Below are 23195 nucleotides of genomic sequence, written 5' to 3'. Positions count from 1 at the left end.
GGAAAAACAGCAGATAAAATCCAAATTCATGTGCCAGTAGCACTTGAGCAGTACTAAAGATTTTTTTAAATTATCTTTCTTGTTAAGTACTTTTTTAATAAATGCCTAACTTAATTATGTCTTTAGAAGAAAAAGAGGGAAAAAAATCAACCTTAAAGAATCTTCCAGTACTGAGAGAACATCAGAGCTTTCTCTAATTAATACACTATTCCATAATCAATATTCAGTCCAGGAAGCTTTGAAAAGTTAAATTCTGGGTAAAAAGACAACTTCTCTGCCTTGCTTTTTGGGTTACTCAGCACCAGAGGAGCAGGTCTTGTACTCTCCTGGTGCAATGAGATGTTTTGAAGATCCCATTCAGATCCTGCCTCTCCACATTTTGCACAAGCTCGAAGTCGACAAATTCACCAAATACTTGCTGTAAAGGATATCCCAAGTTTCCCCATTTATCAAGGAGATTTTTTTCAAGGCCTGATCTATAACCTCAGGGATCAATTTAGACAAAAGTGCATCCAATCAATAAAGTAAGGAAGGAAAAGCAAAGCGAGCAAGGAACTAGAGAGGAATAGGAAGGTTTTACTTTTAGCAGGCTCTGTATATACACCCTTACAAACAAGAGCTGTTCTCATGACTGATAATCGCTCTCTTGGCTTCCCTCTAAACCAGTAAAAAGTGCATTTTTAGTTCTCATCTTTGCATCAAAGTACCAAACATTGGTTTCTCTCTTAGGGCTAGATTGCCATTGGTAGGAATTCAGCTGCTCTCAGCAGCTCTTTGTGAGGAAACACAATAAAATGGGTTAGGAAATGTTCCTCCCTCTCTGAAAAATAACCCTTTGCATGATACAACAGTGATATAATTAATATTCACCAGTTCCTGGTGAGGGAGGTGGATTCACCCAGAAAAATTGTAAATTAAAGTTATGCCTCAATTTAAACGTCACAAACTTTGTCCTGGGTTTTCTCTAGAATTTATTACCACAGCCAGAGAGAATTTCACTTTACCTCTCATGTAAAAAGTTCATATTTCACCCCCAGTACTGTATGGGATAAAGAAACTGTGCAAACTTGAAAGTCTGCAGCTAGAAGTCAGTTTTCTAAAAAAACTTAAGAGCTATAATTTCAATGCCATGTAATAAAATGTACCTGAAATAAAGTGAAATCTTTCTGTCAAAGAGAATACAGCTTGTCAATCAACAGCATCTTTTTGAAAACAGACTAAAATAAACATAGCAAAAGAAGAGTCCCACCGAGAGGACTCTCTGCAATTAAAATGTTACAATGGCATCTTTTAAATTCCACTAAAGTCAGAGGAAAAGGGACCCCGGAGATAACTAAATATCAATTTCAGCAGGGAAAATGTAGTCACATATTTTCTCTGTCTTGGACCAGTCCAGCTCCACTGTTTTCAAAGAAATGGCAATAATGGTGAAGACTAAGAATCAAGCTCCAGTGCACTGTGTGAAAAGGCTAAAACAGTGCACAAATAAAAGTTGAAATCTTTCCTCTACCTCAAAACCTGCATGGTTCCATTTGACATTGAAGGCATATGGAAGGCCCCTAAATTTTTTTTTCCTTAAATATTCTATTAAAAAGATAAATAACAGGCCCAAAACATATAAAAAGTGGATTTTTCTTATGGAAAGATGGTAAACTCTTAGAGAAGTCTATTTTCTCACAGCTTTGGGGCAGCACAAAGGAAGAGCCAAGTAATCAGGTGATACAACCAAAGATATTGAAGTCAGAGCAGGACATTTACTCCTGCATTTACTCTTCTGGGAACAGAGCACTAATGAAAGACATTCAAGGTCCTTTAAAGGTAACTTTAAAAGGTGCTGGCTAAACCTCAAATTAAAACAAAATTCAGTACAAAAGGGAAATATTAAATAAGTTATCTGTCTCCTGACCTGGCCCAAATTCTGCTTTTGATCCACCACAGAAATCAGGCAGATCCAGGATGAGGGATGGGCTCACTGGGTCTATCCATACAAAATTATCTTTCAATATAACTTATTATCTTTGAATGCAGTGTGAACTTGGCAAAACACACAAGCACATTCCTAATTTATAACAGCTTTAATGGAGCACTGAAAAGCAGCTGCTTAAGTATTTATTTGTTTATGATGCTTTTTAATACTTTTTGTTTATTATCTCCTTTTACAACATGCTCATCTCTGCCATGAATCAACAATGATTAGCATTAAAAGCCATACAATATTTATCACAGCAATGTGTTTCCTGCCTAAGGGGAGAAGCTAAAGAAAATAAGGATTTCAATTTTAAGAACAGACAGCACAACGTTTAAAGATACTTGGGCAAACATTTTTTCTCCATAAAGGTACAATCCTGTAAACTTCCCTTCATAGTGAGTATGATCAGAGCAGCTCTTATCTGACAAATGAAGACAGAATAGAAGCAAAAAGGACAGTTTTGAACTAAATATAGCTTTGAAATGGGAACAGAGGAATCTTTGCAGCTCTGCTAAACACCTATTGTGACCTAAAAAAAAGCCCTAAACCATTTAATAATATTTTTCATTTTTGTATGGTTCCCCATTTTTAAAATATGTTCAACCCACAGGAAGACAATAGAGATGGTGGGCTGTAAATAAACATGTAGATAATGAAATTATTTATTTAAAATACTTGAAACAGTCAACTGAAAAGGTCAATAAACACACAGAATGCATAACAAGTTATGCATAAGTATGAGAAAACTCTAGCATTTACTTTACCAAAAGAACCCAAGACCAAAATAAAATAAATGTACACACATTTTAAAGATCACAGAGTATTTCTTATCTCCACTTCTTCAGCCAAAGCAGAAGAAATACCCACTCTGAACAAGTACATGTGAAGGGTATCATAACTTGCCATTAAGCTGAAAGGAACCATGAAGGTTTCAAAAAGATTTACTGATTAGCTGGAGACTTGAGAGATCAAGGTAATGATGAATTTTAAGTGAAAATAATATTGTCGGATTTGAACTTCATTTTCTCATTTGCACTTCAATAAAAATACATTTTCTGTAAGAATACTTTTCCTTAACAAAAAAAACCCCAAAACACTAGACACTCGATTCTTAATAAAACATTGAGATGTTCAGGACAACACCTTAGACACCTCCAACTGGTGTTTTGAAACAGCACTAAAGTACCTAAAAATCACAGAATCAGGGAATGGTTTGTGCTGGAAAGGACCTTAAAAATCATCCATTCAGTTCCACCCCCTCTCATGGGCAAGGACAGGAAAATAGTGCATTTAACATACAATCCCCCCTAGAGTGCTCATGGTACATTACTTTTTCTACATTAGAAACCTTCAAATATGGGAAAACCCCTCTTTTGGGAGGTTTAGTTTGACTGACAGGGCAGTGAGGTAACGTGGTGGAAGTTGAGGATCATGATCACCAAAGCTTCCAACATCAAAGCTAAAATTCAAGTGTTTCAGGGATTCCAGCCACTCTTTTCTGAGTGATTTTGGCAAGTTTCCTATAGAACACCTGTCTCTGATCAGCCAAGTCATGAACAATTACCAGATCAATCAAGGGCAGTAAAATACCACACGAAAGTTTCAAGATCTCTCCTCAAAACAGTTTGTTCTTGTTCACCTCTCCTGCCTCGAGTCTCACCTGAGCAGAGAACCCAACACTGATGGAAAGTCTATATTTTTCTCAGCTTTAATTAGGGCCAACTACTGCAGAACTGTCACTCAGGGTGATCTTTTACCTTTAAACCTCCACAGTGAGTGCTTTGCTTCTGGTGTTCTCCTCCCAGACACAAATCCCTCAAGATTATACAACACCCCACCCCACCCCCCGAAAAAAAAAAAAAAAAAGAACCCAGAGAAAGGAAAATCATTTTGTGTTACAGCAGCTTAAGAAGCCAATGGGAAAAATGAGAAAGAGTTATTGCAATGACTACTAGCACATTAAAAATATATTAAAAAGGTGTAGTGTAAAATGAGATAATAAAAAACAGGTTAGGAGAAATTCATCCCCAGTGAGTCATAATTTTAAAATATTTGCAGAAACAAATGGAATTACAATATAAAACCCCAATTATTTAGAATTGACTCGAGTATCTTTCTGCCTTACATATTTACCAAAGAACTATAGAGATGCTGAAAAAGCTTTTTAAAATATGAAGTAATGAGAAGAATAATTTTCTCACTATAAAATCTTTGGCAAACATAACTGTATAAACAAAAACTCACTTATTATAACTTCCTAACTGCTCAAACTTCCTGCAAATGCACTGAAAGCAGCAGAAAATCTCTTTGCTGCTGGGAGATTCCAGCTGGAAATGTGTACAGCAAGGTTGGCGATGGGAACATGTTGAATTTATGCCTTGTTGTTAACAGTTCACACCCTGTCCAACACTGACACTTGAACACAGAACTTCATGTTTCTTTTATTTCTATAGGAGCAAACATTTGGTGGCAGCTTTTTCAGTATTCCATTCTGTTTGTTTGGGGTAATGCTGAATTTGGAACTGACTGCAGATCTTACACTGCCAGACGAAACCTACAGCTGAGAATGAGACTTGCTTGGTTCTTTTGCTCTGTTGGTTGTTGTAGAAGGCCACAACATGAGGAAGTGCTCCTTCATTTGTCCTAGAAATGGAAAAAAAAATCCTTTTTTCCTTCCCAGTGGGAACTATCTGTGTTTTCATCTCAAAGGCTGCAAGTTTTTGCTGTTGAACCCATTCCAGAGTTCAAGGCTGTTGGTTAAGAAATGAATGGTTGAGTAGCTCAAATCATAGAATCAACATTCAGAAAAGCCCTTTATGACCATGAAGTCCAACCATCACCCAGCCACACCTCCGTGTTCACCACTAAACCCCATCCTCAGGTGCCACCTCACCCACTGCCAGGGATGGTGCCTCCACCACTGCCCTGGGCAGCTGAGCCAGCTGCCCAAACCCTGAGAGCCCTCACTGCCTTTTTGCAGCCTTTCACTCTGCTGCAACAGCCCCTCCTGTGTCCTCTTTAAAGCACTCATCAACTGGGCAACACAGTCAGAATTCCCCCTTTGCCATCATCATCATCATCATCATCATCATCATCCATGGCCTCCTGCCACCAGCAATTAGCACATTAGTGTCAAAATGACATTTCCCTATCATTCTGTATATACCCCATGTGATTGTCAGCTGGCTAAATGTGAGGAAGAATTTATTCTTGAATGCTTTTGCATGCATGTAATCATTTATGATATTGGCATATCAACTGGGTATATGCCATTAAAAAAGAAATTTACTAAATGGCAGGTGTGAATGGCTGTAATTTATTCATTCTTTCTCCAATTCAGCTGTCAAAATTTCAGCCTAAAATTATATTGTTAAAAATAATAATAAAAAATAGATCCAATAACAGAGAATTACTTTTTTTTTTTTCCCACCTAAGGACTAGAGGCAGCAATCACATTCTGCCCTAAATCATTTATCCAATCTTAAAATTGTTGTTGAAATGACAGTAAGAGTGCTCTAGGAAAACAGGAAGGGAAACATCACGTTGAGACAATGATTTTTTTCCTAGTGAACTCTGAATGAATGCTGATTGTGTACTGCCCTGGATAACAGCTGCTGAGTCAGAGGGGGACCTCACTACCAAGGTGGGACCCCCAAATGCACACCCCCAGAGCCCCGCCATGGTAGTGCTATAGAAGCAGAGCTCTCAATATGTTTTACTCTTTTTTTTTTTTGTGAGACCTGCCTCTAGTTTTGCCCCAGAGGGTGTTTGGGCACTGAGGCCCCCCAGGGAATGGCTCTAAGCCCCCCTGAGCTCAAGAAACCTCTGGACAAGGTTCTCAGGCACAGGGTGGGATTTTTGGGGTGTCCTGTGCAGGGCCAGGAGCTGGTCTGGATGACTCTGATGGGTGTCTTCCAGCTCTGGATATTCCATGATTCTGTGATAGTTTCGCACAGTGATTACATCCCAGTTTAGCAAGGACTGAATTAATCTATTCAAATTATAGCCATGGCAAAATTAAACAATCTAATAACACACCCCACACTGCTGTCAAAGGAGAACAGGAGTCCCTTTGCAGTGTGGTTCATCCACTGCCCGAAAAACTCTTGAGGATGAGATGAATGATCCTCAAGAGTAGATGACAACTAATTTTTATTTTGGTTGGAGTTTAGGCACATTGTTGTTGTCACAATTCTGACCTGGGTCACCACCCCAGTGCCAGGCAAGGCTGACTTCTCACCACCCACCCTCACTTAATTTGGTTCCCATGTCTGGAGCAGCCACCCTGATTCCCTCCAATCCTTTGCTGGATCACCTCTGTCTCTGTCTCACTCAACAACGAAGTCAATCTTGTGAGGTGCAAGGCAACCTCAGAGAAAAGCTGAGCTCTTCTCCGACCACAAAATGAAATTGAGGCACGTCAGCACCTTGAAGGACCCGATCCTTCTGGGGAAAATGAGAAAATTGCAGGAAAATAAATGGTTGGGATTTGAGGTTATAAAACCTCCTTTCAAAAGCAATGAAAAGATGTCACTCAACAGAAGGACAGGGCTTTGGACCTGGCTGATAATTTATATATCAGTGAACTTTGTCTGTTTACAAATCCCAAGAGAAACAGACACTAAATTCCATTAGCAATCTAGAAGCTTGAGGTTTCATTTTGAGGTAAAAAACAACCAAACACACACACAAAAAGGAATGCACCCCCCAAACTTAATTTCAAAACCTCTGGAGTCATGAGAAAGATTTAGACCCAGGAATCAGACCACTCACAGAGCACCACAGGAGTGATTTGTTAATGAAACCATGTCTTAATGAAGGTGTGGTGCATAGACACCTAAATGAAATAAAAAGTTCTCTTCCTGCCCCTGAAGTATCCTTCAGCTCTATGGTTTTTTTGGGTTTTTTTTAATCTATTCTATCACAATTACTTACAAAGGCAGCAGCGGCTGTGCCAAAGCCAGAAAAACACAGTACTGGCAGTCAGAAAAGTGATGTGCCAAAAGCCAGACAAACCTCCCAGCACATGTAGAAAGAAGCACATCATGAGAGAGATTGCCAAAACTCCACAAAAACCAGCCAGCTCTGGGTTCTGCAGGAATATTGAGGCAAAGAAATTAAACTACACTTGGTATCTATTCAAATAATGAAAGAGATATATTCAATGTTTAGCTTGTGGTATTCTGGGTGAAAAAAAAAATACCAGAAACAAAGATTGATACAAGGGAGACAAAAGAGCAATTTCTCTTTTATATATAAACAGTCATTCTGCACTTATATTTTACCTTCATATATTCTATAAAGTTATATATGCATCTTCAACTCCAAAAGCTGATATTTTCACAATTATCTGCTGTGATTGCTGAAAGTTTTTAACTCTCATTCTCAATAACTGGGGAAGGGGACTGTCCCTAAATGATATCTGCTACTATTTTTGTAATTTGAATTAAATATGGATTTGTTCTCCAAAGTTCTACTTCAGCAGGGGAGTTGTAGGAGGACATTGCATGGAGAGCTTGCACTAAACCTGCAGAGTAAAATAAGTCCTTTTGTACATTAGGGGCTCAAATCCAACCAGTTCCCCAAGGAACACACAAGAGTTGTTTAGAGAAGGTCTCTGCTTCAATCCATCAATATTGTCCAAAAGCTGAGTCACAGATGTCTGCTGATGACACCTGGAATGAACATGGCTTAGACCACACAAAAGGCCACTGAATTCCACAGGGAGAGGATTTAACCAGGCTTCAAATGAGAAGTGAAACATCATTGTTGTAGGAGATGCATTTTTTTCTTGCTAAACCAACACGAAAAAAAGATCTATTAATTTTTTTTTTTATTATTTGGCTGCACTAATTTAAGGTATGTTAATTGCATGACTGGGATAGAATGCTGTTACTGTAAAACTGAAATAATTTAGCGGGAATTTCAGCATCTCAAATCACACATCCCAAGCAGACCGTGGAAAATGATCATTGTACTATTAAAAATAAAACATGCTCCAAAATGGTTTGAGTACTATGGATGAAATACGGCTTTCAAAATAAACATACATCCAGAAAGAATATCCTTAAATCTTAAAAGCTGTTAAAAGCTCTGACATTACTCGTTATTAAAGGTGTTTCTCGTGAGTCTAGATGATTTTGTGATTTATCTTTATTTTCCTACTGTAGTTCCAAATTCAACCTACAATTTCATGCCAAAATGCTAAGCAATTAAGAAATTATTACACCCTACTGCTTCTGAATTTCTCTATCCTTCAGATAACTGCTAATTTAGCACCAAAATGGCACATTAGAGTGCTGGGCCCAGTGCTGTGGCTGTATCTTGATTTACAGAGTCCTGGAAGGGAAGTGCAGTGTGATGCTGGGACAGAGCTGCACAAATGATTTGCTGTTTCCACCTGCAAAGAACATTTCTCTGGGACCATGAGGACAAAATATTTCAGGAATTATTTTTCCCCTGTCCAGACAACATCTGTGCCCTGTCCTTGGCAAGGGGGTCCCTCGGCTGTGGCTGGCAGGACAAACGCCCAGTGCAGGAGGGAGGGCTCTGTGCTTGGGCTGCTGATGGCATCTGGGGAAGGAGGGGTGAACTGGGAGAACATTCCAGGTGGGGAATGGGACATTTCTCCATCTCTTATTTATCAAAAATGGTAAAGCAGTGGACCTGGTCTGACCTTGGAGACCACATAGAAAAGCAATGGATCTGGTCTGATTTTGGAGACCACATAGAAAAGCAATGGATCTGGTCTGACCTTGGAGACCACATGGAAAAGCAATGGATCTGGTCTGATTTTGGAGACCACATGGAAAAACAGTAGTCTAGTGTGACTTTGGAGACCATGTGGAAAAGCAATGGATCTGGTGTGACCTTGGAGTCCACATGAAAAAGCAGTGGATCTGATGTGACTTTGGAGACCACATGGCCTCCAAGCACGGACTTGGAGCATTCCTCTGGCTCTTCTGGAAGGAATGTGGTCCTGTATTTCCCAGGCCCCTGTGGCACTGTAGCTGTAGAGTGAATTATACTCCTTTGGGGAAAAAAAAAAAACAAAACCAGCTTGCTGTGATCATATTTTTTTTCTGTATGTTCTCCATTGCAGCTTTTGGCAATTGCCTGCTTGTTTGAATTATTTCCCAATTAATGAGTTTGCAGGGAACTACCAGCCAATATTTCATTTAGTAGCTTCTCCTCTTAGTCCTTTTCCATTTTTTGCCCTACTCTCCAACAACTTGTTGTCTTTGTTAGATGTTCAACTTGGTATATATCGTTTTAGCTTCTATTTAATTGCTTTTGACTTTCAGCTGCCACAGTGCCCTTTTTCATGTAATAACAGGCAGCAAGGACTGCCAGCAAAGCTTTGAATTTTCAAGGGTTTCTGCAATTTTTTTTCTCCTGTAAATCTATTCCTTATGATAAAAGGAGCAGTATACATCTGTTCTGCAATAGAGAACTCATTATCTTTTGGGGCTTCTATTAGCTACAAGCTGTGCAACATATTTTTTTTTACAAAGGATGGTCATTTGCAAGTGAAGTACAGGATCTGCTGGATACATTTAGCAAGAAATTTCCTTTGTAATTTCTATCTTTGGAGCCCAATGTTAAAAAGTTAAGAAATTAATGGAGAAAAAAACCCACAAAAATATCACAGCTAAAAAATTATAGAAGGTCCAAGTTGTCTGCAGTTCACCAGCTGCCATGAAGAAAAAGGGTTAAATGAGACAGAAATAAAGAAAAACTGTGCTTGTATAAGGCAAACGCATGACCATAAGTGTGTAAATGTATATCTTTTTCTTTACTCTTTTAATTTCTCACTTATAATTTATGTGAGGCATTAGGAAACATGCAAAGCTTTAGCACTCTGGTTTTTCAGTAAATTTAATACAGTGGAATGATTTCACTTTCAGTAGTTCTTGAATATCATTAGCAGGTGAGCCCCAGACTCTCCAGAGGTCTATTTCAGAGATGCTTTAATTATTCCTAAACTATTCTTAACAGAAATTAGCACATCAAAGCAATGAGAAACCAATGAGAAAAAATTCCCTTTGTAGAAGTGCTCAAGTTCATGTATTGAGTATCTGTGATTATAAAACATAACAATTCAGGAAAAGTGTAAAAACAGGATATAGAGAGAGTGATGAATTTTTTTTTTTCACTCCTAAAAATTCAGTTAAGTGAAATTCCTTCAAAACTCTCAATGTTTTTGAGACAGGCTGCTGGGCTGTCGTTTTTCAGAATATGTACACACATATATATGTGTGTGTGTATATATATGCATATATACATATATATATGCATATATGTGTGTGTGTATATGCATATATACATATATATGCATACATGTATATATGTATAAGTTAAATTATATTCGTATACATATATTATATAAATATATAAATTAGACATATATAAATTGTATATGTATACATATACTTATATATGTATAAGTAAAATTCTTATTTGGAATGCATATGCGGCAGTCTTAACTTAGATTTGTCTGTACATGGTCCTCTTATTTACATTAAAGAACCAAAATCAATTCCTGCTTCTATTGAGTAGCATCAGCTTTGAATTCAGCTCTTTGACAAGAGCTTTGGCCACACCACAGTGGAAGAACCTGGACACCTGACACTTCGATTTTGAAAATAAATCCAGAGTGGATTATATTAATACCAAGAAATAAGAGCATTCAGTTATAATCAGTCATCTGATAACTCCACTCCATAAAGGAGGGGTCCCAATAATTCCCATCTTCCAGTGCCACAGCTGAAAGTCTTGTTAACAGAGGTCTCGAGGCAAAGGAGTTCCACATCGTTGGGCATTTTATGTCACTTTAATGTTTAGGGAGGCAGCTGAGGAAATATATTGGCTTATACTCCTGTTCCAGCATCCATCATAGACAGAATTTATAGGCCAAATGAAGGACCAGGTTTCCTTTTTTAATAGATGCCTGCAATGTTATTTCTACAGTATAAAGTATAATTAAATTCAAATATTCATCCTATTAAACATTTCAACTTTAGTTTGAATCAAGCAGAGAGATACATTTGCTGGCTTGCTCTGCCAAGCTGCCTGTCTGCAGAGAAGATTAACAAGGGAAACAGGCTGGGAAGCAGATTCATTCCAGCACTTGTGGATTTTAAGATTAGATTGGCCATTTTCTTTTTATGCAAAATGTAAACATATCTGCAATTACCTGTAAGAGAAAGCTGAGTACTTGTAAGTTATGATTGATGTGGCAGCTACTGCGTGGAGACACATGGCAGTGCTCTTCCCTTTACTCAATATTCAAATTAGTCCATGGTGACTTTGTCACAAATCAGATTTACCAGCAGGGCTGGCGAAGGACTCCCTCACTCACACTCTCCTGAAACAAACCCACACTCCATAAACCAGAATTTGTCCCTCTCTTGAGAGGGAGCACGTGTTTGATGGCTGCTGTCAGCTCTGCAGTCAGCACTGCAGGTAAATCCAGCGTTAATTAAATAAATGTTAATGAGAGGTGGGTGTGCCTTCACTCTTTGGCTCCTCACTGGGACTGATGGATGAACAATTACAGCAGTATTGGCAAAACAATGATATCCTCCTGCAATGGAGGATTTGTTGTTATCTGCTCTTACATTCACTAACTGGAAGTTGAGCAATTTCATCAAAGACAGCTCCAAAAATATCCACTTTTTCTTTTTTTTTCAACTGCACTGTCACAGCTCCCTGTCACAAGGCTGGGGAGATGACCCAGCTTCCTCATGGCAGGAGAGAACAGAAGTCGTGACAGAGCCTGTGACAACACAAAGCACAACAAGGACAATTCCTACACTCTCAAGTAGTGAAAGATAAAAGCACAAAACAGAACCTGTGCTGCTCAGACTATGCAGTTTTCACCTACAACCTTTTGCTGGCACAGTAAAAAATGCTCTGAGCACAACAATCATCATTAGACTCTCAAAACCCTACAAACATTGCAAAACCACGTTTAAAATTGCACGTTGAGACTGAAATTGTGACCTCATGCAGAAAAGAGAAGTCTCTTCAAGGAAGGGATGTTCCCCGAGTTCCTTTTCAGTCCTTTCCCCATTTCTCTGTACTGTTAAAGACTATCAAGACTTCCTCCAAAACTGGTAGATATGGAAACTTTTAATAGAGAAATTCTGCATCTTTTAAAGCACCTTGGATCTGGCAGTGCTTCTGTCCGGAGAATCCAGATGAAAAATCCTTCTGGAGAACACTTGCATCTTCCCCTCCTGAAAAAGGAGATTCCCTGGCCCAGTGTCAGCAGAGGAGTCTGCAGACAGACAGGACAAGGCTTTGCTGGGGCAGTCTCGTGTCTCCTGTCCACAAGATCAGGCATTTCCTCCATCCTCTGTGACTATTCTAGAGTTCCTTTTGTTCTTCTTTTTTGAAAATTTTATATCTTATCCAATCACAGCTACCCCTCCTCTATTCCAGACCTAGGCTTTGCAGAATTTGAAGAGCAGCCTTTTGGAAAGCAGATTTATTTTATTTCACCTTCTTTTACCCTGCATAACAGGTGGCTATAATGTCAAAAACTTATAAAATATAAATGGAGTAAACTTGGCAATTTGTAGATTTAAGAGGATATGCGGAGCTGATTAAGTGATAACTGTTAAGTTAGAGAACTTTAAGAATCTCAGCCTGAATTTTTTATGAGTGTAAAGGACAGCATTAGCAGCATAATTTTTAAGGAAGAAAATATCCAGAAGTAGTGCCAATCTGCCTGCAGATTACCAATTAAAATTTTTTTCACTCTGGCAGTGATAGTGCAAAGTTATCAAAGAACTTCTGAATTGAAGCTAGATAACCACCAACCCTAAACAAAATCATCTTTATTCTAAGCTAGTAGAGCAGCATGCAGCACATGCAAATCCATGCCACTTGATATCTGCTTTCCAGTTCTTACTGAACCATTCCCAAAAACCCAGTATCCAACAAATCCATAGTCTGGCTCCTTCGGTCCTCTCCAAGCTTTAGATCTTTGCTTATCTCTCTAGAATTTTACAATACATGTACCTCTTTAGATCTTTGCTTTTCTTTTTGGTAGTAGAAAAAAATGGAATTTTTGGGGGGGAATCATAGACCTACAAATGACACTGGGAGTTCAGAAGCTGTTACACTGCACTGCTTTCAATATTCTGGGTTACAGTTCTGGGTGAAAATCAGCTGTTTAAAAGGTATCACATTAAAGTTTATTTGAGCTTTCTTGTCGAAAGAAATGGGGACAGAGCATTTTACATTTAATTTTATAGAACAGTTTGCCTCGTTGTCCACAGAACTCCCAAATAACCACTTTTACAAGGAGAAGCATGTTACCCAATATAAATTAATTGTACCGTCAACTTGGTTCTTATTGAGTGTTTTTATTGAGACCACTAAAGGATGGGTTTTATATAAAGATATTGTAGATAGAAAAGAGAGCTTGAGTCAGTGCCAAACACGTTTCCAGTCTGCCATTAACTCATCTGTGGTAAATAACATAGGAAAAGATGTGTAAAAAGCAAAACCATGTGCTGAACCAAAAGCAAATAAATAACTTTTGCCACTGGGGTTATTGGGACAAGAGCTGTAAATGGTAAGCAGTAAACTTAATTAAGGCTTGTCAGTAAAATAAAAGTGGGTTCGTTGGCTTTTTGTTTTTAGTTGTACTCCAGTCTCTGATTTATTCACTTCCCATCCCCTGCCCTCTGCAATAAATGAGGCACCTGAACAGCAAAGAAGTGGAGGCACACACACACACATGGAATGGACAGTGCCAGCACTGAGCAGTGAACCCTCACTGGGGCATTGCTGCCTTTCCTTTCGAGCTGTGATCATAAAAACCATCCAGGAAGGCTCTGTGAGATTAATTACCAGAAGCCAAAAAACCTGAACAGGCTCTAACCTTTCTAATTTCATGGTGTATAAAACAGAAGTAACACAGACAATTATCTCATCGGGAGAAACTCAAGAGCTACAGAAGGTTTAGTAATTCTGCAATATTTATAGAGACAGGCACAGTGAATGTTGTGTCACTGAGATCAGGAAAAGAGCAGCTTTTCATGCTCATATGGAAACTGAATCTCTACACTGAGTTATATTTTCTGCTTTCCTTGCTGTTTACTATTTCTCTTAATTTTATTTCACCTTCCTTTACCCTACATAACAGGTGGCTATAATGTCAAAAACTTATAAAAAAAATAAATGGAGTAAACTTGGCAATTTGTACTGCACTTGACATGTTGGGATATTATATAAAGGTATTTTTATAGAAGAAAAAACTTCATCTTGACCTTTTCACCTCAGAATTGGGTGATTTTTAGGGTATAAACATTCATGCTTTTTACCTTGATTTGTGTTTAAAGTAAAAGCATATTTGCTAAAAACAAGCAAATTAAAAATGTACACAAGTGAAGTGAAAAGAAGATCAAGTCAAAACCAAACCTAATCTTATTAAAGTAAGACTTAGCTTGTTCAGTAGACACAACTACAGAATATTTTTTCACTGGTGAAACTAAAAAAGAGTATTCAAAATCATAACATCAAATATCATAATGAAATATAAGAATTAAACGAAATATATAGGTGCAAAGAAATGTTCCCTTTTAAATTCACAAAATATTTTATAACTTCACAAAGCTGTCATTCAAAACAGAACGGAAGATATTTGACTCCCCCTTTTCCCTGTTTTAAGTGGAAAACATTCCTCAAATTTCATAAAAGCTTTGCAAAGTTTCAGGGTGCCAAAACTGCAGATTTGAGATCCTGGCTGTTGTGCACACTCAGTCATGACTGAGCAGAGCTTCCAATGCAGTAAAACAATAAATAAATGAGCAAACCAAACATGAATCAAGAGCAAAGAGAGAGAATTTGAACTTTGAATTCTCATTCCTCTGTAGCCCAACATGACCATTACAAAAACTAGGTATCCATGATTCATGAGTAATTCCTAATTCTATCCATGATTTAGGAGGATGTGATTTAAAAATCTGAGTAACTAACCAAATGTTTACTCTTCCTAAATAAGTATACACCAGACATCAAACCAAATTCCATGACTGTGGGAATCCAGGGCTTCCCTCTGGCTGTCCTGGCAGGTCTGGGACCCTGGCACGGGTCAGGAACCCCCCCTGGACAGAGCCCCCAGAGACACTGGCTGTGATCTCTGTCCATGGAAAAGAGTTTTCAATCTTACAGGATTAATTACAAGCTCTGAGTGTTTGATATGAGTAATAATTAAGTGTGGCACGGGTGCAAAAGTAAAATTTTAGGATTCTAGATTAGGGGTTCAAAGGGGACAAGATGGAGGAAATTGGGTGTGTCTTGTCCTTTTTCTCCTTCTTCATGCCCTCCATGTTTCACTGTGGTGTTGGCATTTTTCTGTTGGTTCAGGCTGGGCACACACTGTCCAACGTAGGTGACAGATATTGGCACGTTATTGTAAATCCAGCACAGGTAGTTTGTGGTATTTAATGTTTGTACCATCCCACTGAGGGCAGAGCCCCACACGCTGCCCTGCAGGACAGAGCTGCGGCAGGGCAGCAGAACATGTTAGAGATAAACAGAATAAACAACCTTGAAACCAGCACAGACCAATTATGGCTTCTTCTTTGGCAGTGGGGCAGAAAGAGACTTTCTACAATCTCGGAATCATCAATACCTCAGATTCCGAAACATGACAAACTTGGATTTGGCTTCAGAAGGTGCCTATCAGCTGATGCCATCCAGCTGAGAGCCCCTCAGTGATGCTGGTGGCATTCATTTAGTGGTGAGTGAGAATTCCACAGCTCCCACGGGCTCACTGAGGAGGATTCAGCACCTTGGAAGGCACCGATTTCTTCCACTGACTCTAGAGGGAAGTAGAGCACCGAGCTGTGATCCACATCTGTGCATCACACCAATCCTTCCTCCCCCTCTACAGCTCTGCCTCTTTTACTGCCTCCTTGGGAAGGTGGTGGCAGAGGTTTGTTGATGCACGACCCAGCATCTACCACATTTTAAATTCTTGCCTTCTTTTTATTTTCTTTTATTTTTTTTGTTTGCTTTGTTTTGGGTTTTTTTGATTTTTTTTGTTTGGTTTTTCTGTGAATAGTGATTTTACTTGGAAATTTGACATTGTTTTTTAAACATTTTTAAGGCTGAACTTTAGCCTTGAGCTTGTTGGCAAAGGTCCCAAAGTATTCCCCAGAAGATGCATTTCACCTTGGAGTGAACAATATTTTTAAAGAATAAAATCATCCCCAAAGCTTTCTAGGCAGACTTTATATTTCAGTATTGCCTCTATTATAATGATAATGTGTGCCAATGTGACCATTTGAGTTTCGAGGGCCATTTTAGAAAAACTTTAGTAACTCATAAAATATCACATTTAAAGTATTGCATCTTCCTCCAGCAATTAGAGAGAATTATTAATTCCCTGTATATTTTTGCAAAATCCCACATGCTCTATTATAATAAATGCCATAAAGATAACACTGGGTTCAACATTATTCAGCATTTAACAATTAATTTACATAATGTAAATATTAATGTAGCCCTGAGCACTGTGGGACTGAGGAATTCTGAACACTGTGCATTTCATTACCTCTAATATTGCAGCGAGTTACTTCCTCCAGGACACTTGGGAGACCCTTGGAGGGGTTCATATTGTGTATTAAAGTAACAAAATATAACATTGACTTTTCAAAACTCAGGATGTTCTTCTAGAAATACCCAAGAATCTCTTAATGATCCCTTTTCTATAGATTTTAATTTTCATTGCTAAAGGATTCGGGACTACTCTTCACTGGAGCTCTCCCAAATGTGTTTTGGTTTATAAATCCCAAGGGTTTATGATTATTTTCATGGGGTAACATGACTGATAGCAAGAAACAATGATTTTATTTTTCTTTTCCCCCTATGCTGAGCATTGTTTGACAGACACAAATTGGAAAGGTAATAATATATACTCTACATACAAATCTACATACATACATCTATAATCTACATAGAGAAGAGTCAATACTTTCTCACTAACAAATATACCCCAACCTCTAGTGAGGCCAGATTTCTCTCTGCTTTCTATCAGACCTACACACATCCAATGCACTTTTTGTCAACCAACTCTGTTAACATCTCAAAAGATAAATGAATTTGTCTCATCTACAAGAGGTAATTTTAATGTTTTTAATAATTTTAAAACTTGATACAGATAACGTGGAGTTATTTGTCTGACTCTGAAAGAAACCTTCAGAACTGGGAATACAAGCCATTTTACTTGACTGTAATAAACAATAAACATAAAATCTCAGGCACACGGTGGAAATTTATGAATTAAGATGTGAATATACATCTACACACTCCAGGTACGTGATGAGCACATCCAAACATCATCATTCACCCCTTCAAGCCAACAGAAAATATCTCCATAGCAACTTGCAGTTGCCAACTGTGGCAGCCATTCTCAACCATGCAAAAAAAATTAATTGGCAAGCGAGAATTTATGTTCTTGACAATTAACTCAAAAAGTCAAAAGTAGGAGTAAAAACTGCTGTGTGCTGTGTCAGTGTTCTCCAAAACTGGTCTGAAAAACTCAAGAGATTTGTTTAAAAGTAAACAGATGAAGGCATAAGTGCTCAGCAAACTTAAGAAAAATTAGGAATCACTACCTCAGATCAGCTTTCATGGGACACATCCCCAACAGTGATTTGCAAAAAAAGACACTGAGTATGTATTTACATGAGCAAGAATGCATTTCAAAAAGTGCCATCTATCAACACATGGAAATAGACATTACTTGGCAGCTTATGGGCAATAAAGTTCTTGCTGTGTCACAGATGACAAGGTCACAACTCACATCAGAGCCGAGACTATCAAAGCCACTTCAGAGATCCAAAATGCTCACCTGAAAATATTTCTTACACATTTAGGGAAAAAAAAAAATTCCCAAATCAGTACCATTTAAGAAATAAATTAAAGAAAAAGAAAGTTACAAAATACATCTTCTGGAGTTTGCAATTTAACACATGAGGAAGCACGCAGCATATGTGATGAAGAAGAGGTCAACAGTGCTGTAAGGCAAAATTATTCCAATTCCTGAATTCCTGCCTTATCCATACTGAGCTTGTGCCCTCGCAGCTCTGAGAGTGTTCCTCAACACGAGCCATGGCAGAAGCAGGGCAGGGTCAGAGAGGTGAGGAAATATGCTGCTCTGGAAGGTGTGAGGCACCCCAGATTTGCTACAGCCATGGGGAAAGGAAGGATTCTACACAGAGATCAGAGAGGAGCCACAGGAGAAAGCGTGGGTGGAATGGAACAAACAAAGCAACCACCACCAGCTTCTCATGCCAGCAGCCCCTAAAACATTTCAGTGTTTGTCTCCCCACACTTCTGGTGAATGGACAGCGTAGTGGAGTGTTGACTTCTTTAGTTTTTTGCTTTTTATTGCCCCAAGGGACCAAAAAAAAAAAAAAAACCTAACAAACAAAAAAACCCCAAAACAAACCAAAAAAAAAACCCAGGAAAAACAACACTTTTTTTTTCCCAGTCTTTTTTTCAGTGCGAAAAAAAAAAAAATTGCAGTTGCAATTTCTGACCAGGACTTTAATTTCATGAAAGTATCTCCCCCTTTGTACTACAAAGCAAAGATGAAAGGTGTTAATTTTTTAGCTACAGGATAAAAGCAAATGCTGCATAATGGTGGAAGTTGGACCAAGGCTGCAGGAGATTTGTAAATACATGTATAGATGAAATCTAAATGGATCCACAGAGTAAAGTTTGCCGGAAGTAATTTAGAAATAAACTGGCTGGTTCTGGTTTTCTCAGAAATTTGACCTAATTTAGAATTTTGGGAGAGTGAGGAAGCATTATTCTCTGGTGGTGCATTCCCCTCAGTTTCCAGCTGTCCTGGGTCCTGGATCATAAGGAATGAAAGACAAAATCTGGCAATTCATTTGTACACCATTAAAACAAAAGCGAGGAGAAATGAGGATTCCCCACCCCAAAAACCTTTGTGTCTCTTCTCTCCATGCACTGCCAGGGATGAGGAGACAGGCTCGGCTGCAAACTGACACATCCCACAGGAAAAGTGTCAGGAGAGGAGGATTTAAGGACATCCCATGGCAATCACAACAGCCACTCGGCTGCCAAGACTCAAGGAATCAGCCACATCCCCTGTCTCTTGATCTCTGAAGTCCCCTCAGATCAGTCTGGGGAAAAATAGTGCTTCAGGGCAGGCTTGAGACAACAGAATAAACCAAACAAGTATCTGTGAGAAAAACTACAAAAAGTTTTACTGGAGCGCAAGCCCTCAGTGCTTAGCATCAGGCCATTAAAATTCTTGGCAGCAGCTCCCAGTCCTGGCTTGCCAATGGCCCACTTTTCATGCAGCCTATTTTTGTTTAGGGAAAAAACCTTCAGAACATCCTGAATATTAAACCTTTCTTCAAGCTATAATGATCAGGGAGATTAGCTCTGATCAGCAGTTTTAGGCCATATGTAAATTCGGTGTCCCTAGGCAGAGGAGCAAACCATTAAATACCCTTCTTTTCTTCCTTTGCCTGGCAGCAGCAAGGAGGCTGCTCCACGGATCCTCATTAGTATTGCTCCACACCACCTATTTAGCATTCAACAGGTTGTAATTCCTGGGCCTATGAGGGACTAGCCTGCAGCTGAGGTATACCAGATTGGCAAGAGAAAATCCACAGTAACAAAGAAACCTTTACTTCTTTTGGTTTCTCTTAATTAACACTTTTTTTTTTAATGTTTTCACTCCTTTGGCTGCTGCAGCCCAAGCAAATTTAGAAGTATTTAAGCAGCATCACTGCTACCCATCCTCACAGTTTATGCAAAGGCTAAAATCCATAAGCTAAGGAAGATTTTTTTTCCCTCTACTCCAGCATACAGTGTTTAAACCCTTCAGGGCACACCAAAAGTAATAGAAGGATGTACCAGCACTGAGTAAATATCACAACACTTTCCATGGAACAATATATTTAATATAGAGTCATGGTGGGCATGAACAAACTCCCTGCTACAGCCTGGGCGGGGGAGCGTCTCTCCCTGGATGAGGTCTGAGAAAACAATCTCTGCCTTTATCAGGAGATTTGATTTCCTTTCATTTAGGAGAGACACATCTCCATTCAGCAGCAGAAACACTCTGAACAAAGGTTCTTTGAGAAATGGCTCCCAAATTGTGGCGCCTGGCAGGAGGTGGCACAATCAGCAGCTGGGGATGTGTCTGTGCTGGGGCTGCTCCGAGCACTGCACGGACTCCTCTGCTCACTCTGCTCTGAAGAGAATGTTCATAATGCTGTAACTGCTGCTTTAATCTATAGAGTGATCCAGGAGAACATTCAGAATTTTGATGTCCTTCCCCTACACTTTGCAGCTACTCGTAAAGGAACCGACAGACAAATTGTAATCTGCAAAGCAGGAAGAGGGGGAAAAACAGAAGGGGAAAAAAGCAAGCCTGCCTGCTTGCTTCCAAAAGGATTCTTCAGCTTGAAGGAAAAAAAAATTAAAAAAAAAAAAAAAGGAGAAAAGAAAAATGAGTTAAAACTTTATTCAATAGCAATGAAGCCTGAAGCTGATAATTTCAGCTTTCTGGGATACAGCTGTAGCAATGAGAAAATAAGAGCCCAGAGGATGGATAAACTATATTATCTTAACTAGCAAAGGCAAGCCCTCAAAAAATGAAAATTGGAAAAGAAAAGCTATACTATTAACTTCTTTTTTCCCTGGCTAAGAAAATACGATCAAATTTTCAATTCTTTAGTTCTCTTCTAGTAAGCCTGCAGCAGACACCAAGCCTGCTGAAAGTGTAACCTCCCCAAATGAAACTGCCAAATAAGCAAGATTACAACAAGCCCAAGAGGCATGTCTATCTTTTGGTCTTATAATTATTTTGAGTACTGTGGGTTTTTTCTAACAGAAGCTATGATAGAGTTCAGCTTAAATTCAAGAAGGCAAAACTGTTTAAATTTAAAAAACCAAGAAGTTTGCAAAACAATGCTCGCCAGTGTGCCCAAACAGTAATGTCTGCAATTTCATGATCCATTACCCTGTCTGTTAAAACATGCTGATGTTTCTCCTCTGCTTCTCTTTTCCAGGGCCCTTCTCCGCCACAGCTGGGAACCCATCTCCTGTGTCAAATTTTGGCCAATCAGGTTTTGGGACCACTCATCCCATCTGCACAAAACGTTGACATAACAAGATCAGAAGTGCCCACGCTACGTTGATTACATTTATTGCTAACTTTTCTTGCTAAACCTGCATCTGTTTTGATAACCTTGTACAGCAGCGACAGTAGGCAGTGCAAAATCCATTTGCTCACAGCCACAGCAGAGACATTTCAATATTTCAGTCTCTCCATTAATATAATTACAATTTTTTGTGTTATTATTTCTATTTTTTTCTGTTTATATGAATATTCTTTCAGTGTCTGGCCACTATTTACCAGAAATTCTCAGAGGGGTTGTAGGGTATGAGCTTTCTCTCCAACACAATTTATATCTGAGCGGTCCTTCAGTCGTTCATAGTTCTGCAGAATTTGCCAGACCAAAACCTTAAACCACTTTTATTCAGCTGCTGCTGGCACTGGAATTACTGCGTCTCAGTGGAATGCAGATCCCAGATCCCAAGCCCCAGATCCCATCTTTCTGCCTGAAGACAATGAATGCTGTTTGTTAGTGGAAGAACCCAAAGCAAGCTCAGCCGAAATGCATCACTCATTTTACATTCATCCTGGCTTCACCCTTATAAACAGGAGGGATAAGGATGTTTATGGGACAGTTTTAAACTGAAGAAAGGCAGGTTTGGTGGGATAGTGGGAAGAAATTCTTGGCTGTGAGGGTGGGGAGGCTCTGGCACAGGTGCCCAGAGAAGCTGTGGTTGCCTCTGGATCCCTGGAATGTCCAAGGCTGGGTTGGACATTGGGGCTTGGAGCACCTTGGGATGGTGGAAGGTGACCCTGCCCATGGCAAGGATGGAATAGGATCAGCTTTAAGGTCCCTTCACCCCAAACCATTTCATGATTCTGTGATTCCAGGGCTTGTCTCAACCCCTGCCCAACCCTGCAAAGTTTAAAATTCCTCTGACAGTGGCATTTCCACAGCCTCTGGGAGGCAGAACCAATTCTTGCATACAGGAGGAACCAATTCTTGCATACAGGAGGAAACTCTACAATGTTTAATAGTTTGATTTGCTATTATGTGCTACTGCATAAGTTTTATTTTAATATCATGTAAGTGCTGTGATTGCATTTTTATAATTGGTGCTCTGCCCCAGAGGAGAACTTTTTGAAGAGTAAAAAATGCTACCTAGGTGCTGACTCAGAGAATTTACAGAGTGCTTTGGGTAGCAGTACTTAAGCATGAAGCTTTCCAGCAAAGGTGCTGCAGGTGCTGAAGAATTCAAACTGCCAGATCAATGACGTTAATTAATGGTTCATGCAACAAAATAGAAAAGAAAATTAAGGTAGTGAATTAAATCCTGAAAGCAAAGTCCCATACAGAGTCAAGCTGATATGCTGACAACCTGCTGAAGTTGTTATTCTAAGAAATCCAGGCCTACATTATGGCCCCACTCTGAACCAAAGAGCTGGTGATGTAGCAGGGATGGTTTTTGCTGTTCTAAATAGGGATGGTTGCCAATTTCATTTCCAAAGATTCAGATTTGTAGTACATGGGCTTTTAGCAATAGCGAGCCTGTATGAATTTCACTGACATTCCCACTGATTTCACAGTATGTCAATCCCAGCTGACACAAGGAATTGTCATTTAAGAGAGATCTTTCACAGACACTCCTTTAACTTCAGTGTTTCAGATGCCTTCCAAGCTTCTCAGATACACCACAGAAATGACAGATAAAAAACTTTCAAATAACACCTCTTTAAAAATTTAAAAGCTCCTTTAAAGAAAGATACTGTATTTATAACCACTAATGGTAAAAGAGAATGACTGTTCAGGAGATTCCTTTTTAATCAAACATCATGAAATTCAGATTGAAAAAACATACTGAGACTGGCAATATTTTCAAAGCCCAAAAGTTGTCACTATAGATGAGAGACTTCTGCTTAGAGCAACAAATAACACATTTTCATTTGGGAGATGTGAAAAAGGGTTTGATGAAATGAATGTGCAGAGTTGGGGAGTTTTGGTTGCTTTTTGAGATTTTTTTTTATTTTGGTTTTGGGGTTTTTTTGCCCCCATCCAATTGAGGAAATAAATCTTTCTTACCTCTCTCTATGAGATCAGCT

At 39.0% G+C, this 23195-nt stretch overlaps 1 protein-coding gene across 3 annotated transcripts in view; it reads right to left on the bottom strand.

The window, feature by feature from the left end:
- CDH13 (cadherin 13) overlaps positions 1–23195 on the bottom strand; it is a 453057-nt gene that overhangs the window by 159470 nt on the left and 270392 nt on the right. The gene's annotated exons all lie outside the window — the stretch shown is intronic.

The sequence above is a fragment of the Taeniopygia guttata genome, chromosome 11 (genome assembly GCF_048771995.1).
Source record: "Taeniopygia guttata chromosome 11, bTaeGut7.mat, whole genome shotgun sequence".
In the NCBI taxonomy this organism is placed as follows: Eukaryota; Metazoa; Chordata; class Aves; order Passeriformes; family Estrildidae; genus Taeniopygia; species Taeniopygia guttata.
Note: the sequence above shows the minus strand (reverse complement) of the source record. Positions and strands in the feature narration are given on the sequence as shown.